Source organism: Electrophorus electricus, chromosome 4 (assembly GCF_041902795.1).
Source record: "Electrophorus electricus isolate QZ-2024a chromosome 4, ASM4190279v1, whole genome shotgun sequence".
Taxonomy (NCBI): domain Eukaryota; kingdom Metazoa; phylum Chordata; class Actinopteri; order Gymnotiformes; family Gymnotidae; genus Electrophorus; species Electrophorus electricus.
The window spans coordinates 1,406,340-1,417,637 of NC_137500.1; the positions used below are offsets into that span (position 1 = coordinate 1,406,340).

At 43.0% G+C, this 11,298-nt stretch overlaps 2 long non-coding RNA genes across 2 annotated transcripts in view; both read left to right on the forward strand.

Moving 5' to 3' along the window:
- The window catches only part of LOC118240937 (uncharacterized), an 84,030-nt gene that overhangs the window by 38,215 nt on the left and 34,517 nt on the right, over positions 1 to 11,298 (forward strand). The gene's annotated exons all lie outside the window — the stretch shown is intronic.
- LOC145657389 (uncharacterized) lies at positions 1,912 to 10,929 on the forward strand. The gene is made up of 4 exons (XR_014123024.1): positions 1,912 to 2,144; positions 3,840 to 6,804; positions 7,551 to 7,627; positions 7,823 to 10,929. It is a non-coding gene; the product is annotated as an uncharacterized LOC145657389 (long non-coding RNA).

Consider the following 11,298-nt stretch of genomic DNA (forward strand, 5'->3'; position numbering starts at 1 on the left):
ACTACCACTGAAACGAGCTGGAGTTCCTGACTGTAAGTTAGTAGCCCTGTAGATCAGGAGTTTAGGAGCTTCTCCAGGTTTCTGCAGGTACCAGTGTAGAAAGTCATCATTATACACTGCAGGGTTTGTTCTACAGCTGATGGTGACTGTGTCTCCTGGAAGAGCAGATTTCACTGCAGGAGTCTGAGTCACAGTCACCTGACACATGGATTCTGGGGGAAAAAACAAAACAAAACAAAGTAAATCCAATTTAAATCACATTTTATTTTCCATTTCTTATGTTGCTTATATCTATTAATAGAAGGTTTAGAATATTTAACTAAACAAGACATCTGTTTTTTTAGGTTATTCACCTCAAAAGCAAAGCATAAAATGATATTTTACCTTGATTCCAGAGGAGCAGTGTGCAGATGAAGATGGGGATCAAAGTCATGGTTGCTGTGGGTGAAGTTGCTGGGGCAGGCAGCTCTCAGTCATGAAGTGTTAAACTCACAGGACTATAAACACTCCCAGAGCACTGAAGCAGGTGCTGCACATGCAAAGTGACCTCTCTGTATTAATACATGTCTACCAAATACTCTCTGTGGCCTCTCTGTATTAATACACGTCTACCAAATACTCTCTGTGGTCTCTCTGTATTAATGCACGTCTACCAAATACTCTCTGTGGCCTCTCTGTATTAATACGCATCTACCAAATACTCTCTGTGGTCTCTCTCTGAAGTAATGCCTCCACTGAATACCTCTTACATAACCATATTTAACAGAACCAACCATACTAGAGAACTATAAACCTTATAATACAATGTAATATATAGATGAATAGAAATAATATTTCTATTCAGTATGAACAATGTCATAAAACTATGCTACAGTGTGCTGATTATTGGATAACTGGAACTGATGAACAGATTTATAGAGAATGATAAATAAGAAATATCTAGTATATTTTATGTAAATATTTCTAAAAGTGTGTGTGGTGTAGTGCTCTCAATCGCTCCTCTGTACAGGATCTCCGTTGTGCCTGCTGTCTACATACTTTCCACAAGGGGCGCTGGTGAGTTGTACAGTGGATATCTAAGATGTGAAGCAGAGTGTTCTGACCAGAGTAGAAGAACAGAACTGCAGTTACAGCCACAGCAGCTCACTGACTCTTAGTGCTGCATTTAGGGAAGAGGAGGATCTTCTTCCATGATGACCTCAGTCAGTTGTAATGTAATGTAACATGCTTATACAGCCCTGAACAATGGAGTTTATAGTCTGAAGAATGCTCTTTTTTCTTAATTCACCACTCAGCTGGTTTTAATTATTGAGTTTTGTTTTCACTTCAATAAAGCTTCATTTTGAACTTGGTCTGTTCTTGTATTATTTTATTATTCACTATCTGTACTGTAAGATTCTTTGCACTGGAGTGTGTTGTGCTTGAGTAAGTTGGGCTAATGAAAGCTGAACATCTGCAAAAAGTGTTGTTCTATTCTGGGAAGGAGCAGGTTTCTCAGGGCTGTAAACACAAATCTGTTTCACCCCACTGCTCTCGCTCTCTTTCACTCTGACTGGTATTGACTTTACTAGAGACTAGTTTCAGTTCTTCATTTTATATCTGAACATTACATACACAGGCAAAGGAAATAATTACCAATAGCACAGTATCAAGCTTGAATAAAAATTATGTTCTCTAGTAAGTAAGTTTAGATAATGAAAAAAAAAATTATTTAGCAAATGTCATGGAATGCTCCCCCCTCACGAGTCATGTGGTTTGGGGGGAATTACATTTGTTGTCACGCCCCCTACATGATGGCACGCACCTGTACGGGGTTCACGTTGAGTGTATGTCTGTTTATTTAAAGCCCTGTCAGTGTGGGCCTCATGGATGGTCGTTGTTAGTGTTCATCAGTTTCAGTACATCAGTACATCACCTTTAAGAGTGGTTTGCTGGAAAAACCTTTCATCATTTAAATGAGCAAAAAACTTCTAGGTCTCTCAGATGCTGCTTTTGCTGCAGATGAGTATGTGTTAATTCATAAAGTCGTTTTTCCATCTGCTGTATGAGATTGAGTTAGCCGATTAATCTCCAAGGATAATCACTGTGATATGTGTGAGAAACGTGGTAATGATTCAGGAAGCACAAAGGACTCTGAGACTCAGGTATGTTTTTACTGTCGCAAACCCAGTCATCTTATTGCTGACTGTCGAGTTTTGAAATGGAAGAATATGTGATTCTCTCCTAAAGAAGTCGCCCTGATTAAATCTGTGAGTCAGCTTTTGGGTAGTAGCATTGACGAAAAGGGTGTGGACAACACATTTGTCCCTTTTTAATGGATGGAATAGTGTCAATGCCAGGAAAAAAAAGGAACAGAATGATTTGTAACCATCTTAAGAGATACAGGCACTGCCAGTCCTTTGTTTTGGTGGGAATTTTTACTGTTGTCAGACGACTCATATTGTGGTGTTGCTCGCTTGGTTCAGGGCATGGGAGCTGGTTACATTTCTGTTCCCTTACTCTATCAATTTGCAGTCAGAACTTGTTACAGGAACAGTTGTTGTTGGAATCTGTGCTACGTTGTCTATTCTCGAGTTACCTTTATAATGGGAAATGACTTAGCAGGAAAAAGAGTTCTTTCTGTTCCTGAAGTAACAAGGCATCCAGATAGTACTACTGTCATACAGACCATGGAGTATAAGGAGTTATCTATCTTTCCTGCATGTGTAGTTACCCATGTTGACAGTCGTAAATTTGAGGAAGTTGTGGACATGCATGAGTCAGATTAGTTCCATACAGAGCCTAGAGAGGTATCTGTTAAGCCTGATGAGCTTGATATTGAGAAGTATACTGAATTGAGTAGACCTTCTAAATTAATCGGGGAGTTTGCCAACATGGATTCCTGTGCCAATAAAGAACAGCTTAGTTATGCTCCGCTTAAAGATCTTTCTTTGCAACATTGCAGAGAGAGCGTGGACAGAGCTCACAATGTCGATTCTACAGTACCCACATATATGTGGGATGACGGTATATTTATATGGAGGTGGACTCTGCCTACACACAGAGAAAATCAGAAGTGGAATAGGGTTGTTCAAATAGTTGTGCCTCAGGAGTACAGATCCCAGGTTTTAGCTTCAGCACATAAACATTTACGAGCAGGTAATTTGGGGGTGAAGAAAATGTATCTGACAGCATTTCCTTTGGCCAGTGTTAGTCTGATGTTAGAGACTATTGTCACTCTTGCCATACCTGTCAGCAAACCAAATCAAAAGATACTGCCTGCCCTGCTTTAGCCTATACCTGTGGTTGGTGTTCATTTTGATACACTTCTTTTAGACTGTGTAGGACCCCTGCCCAAAACAAAATGGGACAGCAGCATCTTCTGACAGTAATGTGTGGCATTACAAGGTTTCCAGAGGCTATTCCATTACGCACCATAAAAATGAAGTCCATCATTAAAGCCTTGATAAATTTCTATTCTCTTTTTGGTTTACCACAGCACATTCAGACAGACCGAGGATCCTTTTTTTTTATCCAAAATATTTGCCAAAATAAAATAAGTTTTAAAACAGTTGTCTATTAAGCATAGTGTATCAAGTGCTTACCACCCTGAGTCCCAAGGGGCTTTGGAACGATTTCATCAGACCCTAAAATCAATGTTACAAAAATACTGTCTCCAGATGGGATAAGATTGGGATGAAGCGATTCCTTATCGTTATTGTGAATAAAATCAGTGAGAGATTTTGTGATAGAAACTCTGCTCCGAAAACGTAAAACTTGTTTGCCACATCAATAAATGAAAGTCCTCTGGACTTTCGGAGGTGTTTCTTCATGCTGTGGTGTTAAAATTTGTTCTTCAGGTTACCCACACGAGGGCGCACTATGAACCAGTGAGCTGTAGTGATGACATCGTCTCCCGACTGGTGCAAGTAATAGGGTCATAACACTCTTACAAGAACACCTTCTCAAAGAGTAGAGGACTACCCAACACAGAAGCCATGGGTCTCACCAAGCATTAAGTCCCTGATTGGTGAATGCCAGAGAATCTTGTATATCCATAACATAAGAAGTTCCAAGGAGACAACAAAGTCCTTCTATAAGCCTCTCTGAGAAGACCACATGAAGACAGTGGAACAGACACAACAGGGACTGGGACAAGACCAGGCACAGAACATAGGAAGGCCCACCAGGCAGCAACAAGAGACTGGAAGGCCCGTGAGGTTTCTATAGTGGGCAGCAGCGTAGAGGCGGCTGGAACCCAGAGCTGGACCTCCATCCAGCTACAGGAGCAAAATTACCCAGCCGGAGAACTAGAGACCCCTACCAGTCTCCACCCACTCTCACTGCTCTGCCCACAGCATCTCACATGTAGCTCCGCATCAGAGCAGCAGCCCTGATACTAGTGCCCCACGCCACACATCTTCTTCATACTAGTGCCCCATGACACAAGTCTGCCTGATACTAGTGCCCCACGCCACACATCTTCTTCATACTAGTGCCCCATGACACAAGTCTGCCTGATACTAGTGCCCCACGTGACACATCTTCTTCATACTAGTGCCCCACGCCACACATCTTCTTCATACTAGTGCCCCATGACACAAGTCTGCCTGATACTAGTGCCCCACGCCACACATCTTCTTCATACTAGTGCCCCATGACACAAGTCTGTCTGATACTAGTGCCCCATGCCACACATCTTCTTCATACTAGTGCCCCATGACACAAGTCTGCCTGATACTAGTGCCCCACACCACACATCTTCTTCATACTAGTGCCCCATGACACAAGTCTGCCTGATACTAGTGCCCCACACCACACATCTTCTTCATACTAGTGCTCCATGACACAAGTCTGCCTGATACTAGTGCCCCACGGCACACATCTTCTTCATACTAGTGCCCCATGACACAAGTCTGCCTGATACTAGTGCCCCATGCCACACATCTTCTTCATACTAGTGCCCCACGCCACACATCTTCTTCATACTAGTGCCCCACGCCACACATCTTCTTCATACTAGTGCCCCACGCCACACATCTTCTTCATATTAGTGCCCCATGACACAAGTCTGCCTGATACTAGTGCCCCACGCCACACATCTTCTTCATACTAATGCCCCATGACACAAGTCTGCCTGATACTAGTGCCCCACACCACACATCTTCTTCATACTAGTGCTCCATGACACAAGTCTGCCTGATACTAGTGCCCCACGCCACACATCTTCTTCATACTAGTGCCCCATGACACAAGTCTGCCTGATACTAGTGCCCCATGCCACACATCTTCTTCATACTAGTGCCCCACGCCACACATCTTCTTCATACTAGTGCCCCACGCCACACATCTTCTTCATACTAGTGCCCCACGCCACACATCTTCTTCATACTAGTGCCCCATGACACAAGTCTGCCTGATGCTAGTGCCGCATGCCACACATCTACATGATACAACACACCTAACACACCACCAATCCCAGTCCATGTTACGTCTTTGGATTTGTGAATGTGAATTTTATTTTTGTTTACTGATGTCCTACAATTCCCTCTTAAAGGGTCAAAGATGAGCTATAGGTTTCTCCAATTTTGTCCTCAATTAAAGCTTTTAAAACTGTTAACTGCAGTATATTTTAATTGTGATGGGTGTAACCAATGTCTGTGGTGAAAGGATGAAGACTGTTATCTACCTTTATTGTGCCTGCATACACCTGTATACAGTCCTTTTTGGGAGACTGTTTTCTACAAATGCATATAAGCTTTGCAGTAATAAATCAAAGAATACTGGGGCATAACTCATAAACCAACCTTTTGAAGTCTGTAGTAACATTTCTCAGTGATCCGATAAAATCTAGGTTAAAAACTCTATTCAATATATGTGAATGTATAGTTGTGATGGTAGCGACACAGGGAGCGATAGATGAGGCTGAAAGGAAGTGCTCTTTATTGTCCATTATTAAACAACTGCAAAGCAGTGACAAAAGGACAAATAAAGACATGACACTTGGCTGATAAGTCCACTAATATGGAGCACTGCCTTCAGGAACCTGCAGGTGTAAATAGTGAAGGAACGAAACAAGGAACAGGTGAGCAGGATTAATAGGAAGGTGACAGAAAGCCCCGCCATTCTCCTAGAGCATGGCCGGCCCAGCCAACGAGGAGCAGGCTTCAGTGGGTGTTCCCTGTGAAAGGAGGTGGTGAGGTTGGGGTCCAATACTTGGGAGGCCGGTATACAGACCGTACCCATCCCAGTTCGTTAGATATTGCAATCAAGAACCCGTCCTCCTTGAATCGAGTAAGGCATGTATCCAGTAAGCTGGTTCTCCCTCTACCTCCGGTGGAGGTATGGCCCCTGAAGGATTTTCCTCCTCTGAGAGGGGACCCTCCACCACAGGCTGCAGGGCTGACACATGGAAGACAGTTGAGGCATGGCTGTTCCCTGGTAAGCCTATGCGATGGGTTACCTCATTTACCTGACCGGTTATGATGTACGGACCCTCATACTTGGCTTTTAGCTTGCCTGAAGGGTCAGCCCGGCCGTCCTTAGTAGCCACCCAAACCTTTTGTTCATGTTCAAACTGAGCAGTCACCCTGCCCCTCCTGTCCATCTTTTTCTTGTAGGCCGCGATAGCTGAACGCAACCTCTGGTGAGCCTCCTCCCAAACCTGTTTGCTGTGTCGACACCACATTTCAACAGCCGTTTGGTCAGATGTAGGTGGATTCCAGGGGTAAAGCAAGTGGATTCCCGGTGGATTCCCGGCATGGCATTCCCAGGTGGATTCCCGGCATGGCAAAGAGAATTTTGCACATACCCAGCCAAGGCAAGGTATGTTCTCCATGTCTCCCGATGCTGTTGACAGTACAAATGAAGAAACTTGTCCAGCTCCTGATTAACTCTCTCCACTTGTTCGTTAGCTTGGGGGTGGTAACTAGATGTTAGGCTAACAGTAATATTTAGTTTCCCAAGTAACGCCTTCCACACCTGCCAAGTAAAACTGCCTACACACATGGCAGAAGAGCAGATCCACTGTCTCCAATTGCCGTAGGTAATCCCTTCGAAGGAATAAACCTAACCATCTAAGAAAAGCTGTCGACAATCACCACAGTATTCCCCTCAGAGGCAGGTAGATCCATAACAAAGTCTATGCAGATGTGGGACCATGGACATAGGGGAGAGGGAAGAGGATGCAGCTTACCTGCAGGTGGACTGTGTGGCGTCTTGCGGATAGCACAGTCTATGTACCAAGCTACGTACTTGACCACGTCTTTGTGCATGGCCGGCCTCCAGTAGTGTGCACCCAACAATTGCGCCATGCATGTTGATCCCAGATGTCTGGTTCCAACCGATGTGTGCGCCCATATGATGAGAGCTCCACGGTGTTTGGGAGGAACATAGAGCCAGTTCAATGGACAGTAAGGATGTGGGTTAGCTGCCTTTATGCTGCAGTCTATATCCCATGTTACCAAGAAGCATGAAGGAGAAAGAACTGGCTCCTGATTGGTCGACGGGCTTTGGTGTTATGTTGCTGGGAGAGCGGGTCCATCCTTACATTCTTCTCTCCTGGTCTGTAGGTGACATGAAAAACAAACCGGGAGAAGAAGAGTAACCAACGAGCCTGCCTGGAGTTCATCCTCTTAGTAGTTTGGAGGTATTCTAGATTTTTATGGTTGGTTACCACAGTGAAGGGGTGTCTCACTCCCTCCAGCCAATGTCTCCATTCTTCAAAAGCAAGTTTCATCACCAAGAGCTCTCTATCCCCAACCCCTTAATTCTGCTCAGATGAGCTTAGCTTCTGAGAGAAGTAGGCTATGGGCCCTAACTTTCCTTCCCTCCCTTTTTCTAGGGATAGTACTGCTCCAACTCCCACATCCAAGGCATCTACCTCCACGACAAAAGGCTTCTCTGGGTCGGGATGCTGTAACACAGGAGCAGTAGAGAAGGCAATTTTTATGTCCTTGATAGCACTCTCTGCTGCGGAATTCCATTTAAGGCATTTAGCTTGTCCCCGAAGCAAGTCTGATGGGTCTGGACAGGGTGATAAAAGATTTAATAAACCTCCTGTAAAAATGAGCAAATCCTAAGAATCGTTGCAACTCCCATTGAGTCCGGGGTCTCAGCCAGCTTGTTACTGCTTCTACCTTGCATGGTTGCATGTGTACACTACCCTCTCGTATAATGTATCCCAGAAAACTTACCTCTCTGCAGTGGAATTCATATTTCTCCAACTTGCAGTAGACGTGGTGCCATAAAAGGGTACCAAGAACAGCACAGACATCACGGCACATGTTGGTCGAAGTAGGAGGAATAGATCAGGATGTCATCGATATAAGCAATGACGGATCTACCCTGAAACTCCCTTAGGACCTCATTTATGTACACTTGAAATATTGAGGGAGCTGTGGCTAAACCATATGGCAGAGCTAAATACTTATAGTGACCTGAGGATGTACTGAAGGCTGTCTTCCATTCGTCTCCCTCCCTAATCCTTTGAGGTTGTAAGCACTGTGTAGGTCTAGTTTAGTGAAATACCATCCCCTCAATGGCATTTAAAAACATGTTGCACACTGACTTGGGGAATTGTGCTTTATTCCTCTGATGTTCTGTGACCAGACCTCAGCGAGTGTTTTACCACATGCCACAGATTATCAGAGGGATTTATATCAGACATGGTAATGGAACAAGCAGGAATGTTTACTACTTTAAACAAATGTGACACTTTTACCCTGTGATTCAACTTCAGGTGCTTTGTTGTAAACTTCATGTTTAAGTTAAGGAAGGTTGAAACCCTACCACCACTAAACAAGACACATAAGGTGAGATGTCAAGACTGGGCCAAGAAATATCTGAAGACAGATTTTTTAAAGGTTTTATGGACTGATAAGATGGGAGTGACTCTTGACAGATCAGTTGGATGGGCCCCTGGCTGGATTAGTATTGGGCACAGAGCTCGACTTCGACTCAGACCCCAGCATTGTGGAGGCGAGGTACTGCTATGGGCTGGTATTATTAAAGATGAGCTAGCTGGACCATTTCTGGTTGAAGATGGACGCAAAATCATCTCCCAAACCTACTGCCAGCCTTTCGAAGACACTTTCTACAAGCAGTGGTAAAGGGAAAAGTCTGCATCTTTCAAGGAGACCATGATTTTTATGCAGATGTAATGGCACTCCGGTCTGTTCCATGTGGACAAACAGCAGGGCCGAATATTAGAGGGATAACGTGGACAGTACAAGGGGTTGAAATACTTTTATAGTAATTACACCGTTATTAGAGGGAACAAACTTGCTGAAGTTCTGTAAAGTAATAAGTGTAATTGTTTTACATTATTCACAGTGGCCAACTGACTGTGTAGGTAACTACTAGAGTTAATGCATATGTGTAGGTAACTACTAGAGTTAATGCATATGTGTAGATAACTACTAGCGTTAATGCATATGTGTAGATGTAGATATATTTACTATAATAAGGTAATGGGAGTTTGGCTTAAAAGCATGTACAGCGGTTGTAAGGGGACAAGTTCAGCGGTTGTAAAGGGACAAGTTCAGTGGTTGTAAGGGGACAAGTCAAGCGTAGTGAGGGGGAGTTGTAGTTTTGGTTCACGTTATTGGAGCAGGTAATTTTCTAAATAGAAAGGAGGAAGATAAAATTGTGACTACTGGCTCTGTTTGGATATGGGTATATTTATTTTAATAAGAGAATATTTGGATAATGGGAAAATGTTTTAAATTTTAGCCTTTGTTTTGAACCATAGGGGAGAGATATTATGAATTCTAGATTATGAAGTATCTAGAATTGTTCGTTGTAAGGGGCAAAGATTAAATATAAGGAGTGGTGTTGGAATGCAAGGGAGAGACGCGTTGATTGAATGCCATAATTGGATGTACGTTAAGTTGCCTTATTTGGGTATAATTCTTTGTTGGCCTTGATGACTGAATTATTTTTTTTTTCTCTATGTTTTTTTTGGAATTTATTTATTTTTTTGTCTGCTTATGGCATCATGCCCCTCTCACTGGACTTTTTGAATAAATCTCCATCATTGGCACACTTACTACTGGAATCATTTTGACTGATAGACATACAGTCCTGAAGATGTTCAGAGGAGGCTGCAGTGTCTCGGCCAAAGAAAGTATGTGAAACCAACTGACCAGCTACAAATGAGGCTGCACTGTGGCTCAGCAAGGATTTAACAGACTCCTCTACAAATATATCTGACGCTGAAATTGGCCTCTCACAAACAGTACCATCCTCTCTGATGGTTGGAAGTACTGCACACAGCAGAGCACACTCACAGATTCAATGAGTTTAACAGGTGAGGAAGCCTGTCCCTCTTTTGAAAATGATTCCTGTATCCCATGGAGCAACCCCAAAACCTTCTTCTGCATGGCTCTGTAAATACTCAGGGGAGCAGAGAAGGAACCCTTTTGTTTTGGGCTTGGTCCAATTACAGTGCTAGCATTCTCAGACATGGCAGCTGAACTCTATGAAACACCTTCAGTTTCCTTCTTCAGCTTTTCTTCTTCACTGAGACCTGCTTCTATCCCACGTGCAATAACAACTGTTGGGCACAGCGAGATAGCAGATTTTGTGACTGATCACAATGGTTGCGCACAAAATCCCAAACTCTGGTCGTTGTATTTGGCTATTAGGGAAAGATGGATGTGTGTGTATATGTGTTCAATATGTGTTTGAACTTTATCTTTGGCTTCACCCCTCCTGCTTCGTTAGCTGTGTATATATACATATATGTAGATTGTGTAAATAGTGTAAATATTGTTTGTTTGGTACTTTTGTGCTGGACACTGGTGGTAGGGAGTGACTGCCATTTTTGTTGGGTGTGGGTTTTCTCTCTGTTTATGTATCAGAGAGTTAGGAAAGTCTTTTGTATGTTTCTCCTATTATTAGGATTAGTTAGTGTGTCGTTTTATTTCATTAGTGTCGGTTTTGGTTATTATTTTGGCCTGGGTCACTCCTGAGGGAATTGCACCAATAAGATTATTTGTAAATGATAACCTCTGTACAATACACTAAAAAAAGCTTCCATTTGTGTTTCTGTTTGTTTTGTTGTTGTTCCTTTTTTTCACAAATTCTATTACATTAGCCATTTGCACTTCTTTTAGCTTGATACGGCCTCACAGCCTAGACAGGGTCGTAACATTGGCGTATACTTCATCAAAGTCATCCATTCCCAGGAAACATGTTACCCATGTTTAGCACATATATGCTTAAACCCCATTCTCGTGTACCATATCATAATGAATAATATAGAACTGAAGGTCAGATAATGATCATACTCACTGCTCATATTTATGACTTCTCCCA